Source organism: Mandrillus leucophaeus, unplaced genomic scaffold (genome assembly GCF_000951045.1).
Source record: "Mandrillus leucophaeus isolate KB7577 unplaced genomic scaffold, Mleu.le_1.0 Scaffold331, whole genome shotgun sequence".
NCBI classification, from domain to species: Eukaryota; Metazoa; Chordata; class Mammalia; order Primates; family Cercopithecidae; genus Mandrillus; species Mandrillus leucophaeus.
Window position 1 is genome coordinate 227,759 of NW_012103488.1, and position 760 is coordinate 228,518.

Genomic DNA, 760 nt, shown 5'->3' on the forward strand with positions numbered 1-760 from the left:
CTTCTAATCTAAAGCATAGCTGTCCATTTCATTCTACTTAAGATTTGCTTTGTTATGTTTTGAGACAGGGTCTTGCTCTGTTGCCCAGGCTAGAATGCAGTGGCACAATCATAGCTCACTACAACCTCAAATTCCTGGGCTCAAGTGATCCTCCCACAACAGCCTCCTGAGCAGCTAAGTCTACAGGTACATACCACTACACCCAGCTAATTTTTAAAATTTTTCTGTAGAGACAGGGTTTTGCTATGTTGCTCAGACTGGTCTTGAACTCCTGGGCTCAAGGGATCCTCCCACCTTGACCTCCCAGAGTATGAAATAACAGGCATGTCAGAGCATGAGCCACATTACCCACCACCCTCACTCTACTTAAGATTTTTGGGGCCGGGAGCGGTGGCTTATGCCTGTAATCCCGGCACTTTGGGAGGCCGAGGCGGGTGGATCATGAGGTCAAGAGATCGAGACCATTCTGGCCAACATGGTGAAAACCATCTCTCCCAAAAATACAAAAATTAGCTGGGTGTGGTGGTGCACACCTGTAATCCCAACTACTAGGGTAGCTGAGGCAGGAGAATCCCTTTAACCTGGGAGGCAGAGGTTGTAGTAAGCCAAGATCATGAGATCATGTCACTGCACTCCAGCCTGGGTGATAGAGCAACACTTTGTCTCAAAAAAAAAAAAAAAGTCCTCAACATACTGAGATGGAGTAGGGATCCCTTTCTCTAGGGGCCTGTGGGCCCCCCAACCATAGGAATAAAGGAAA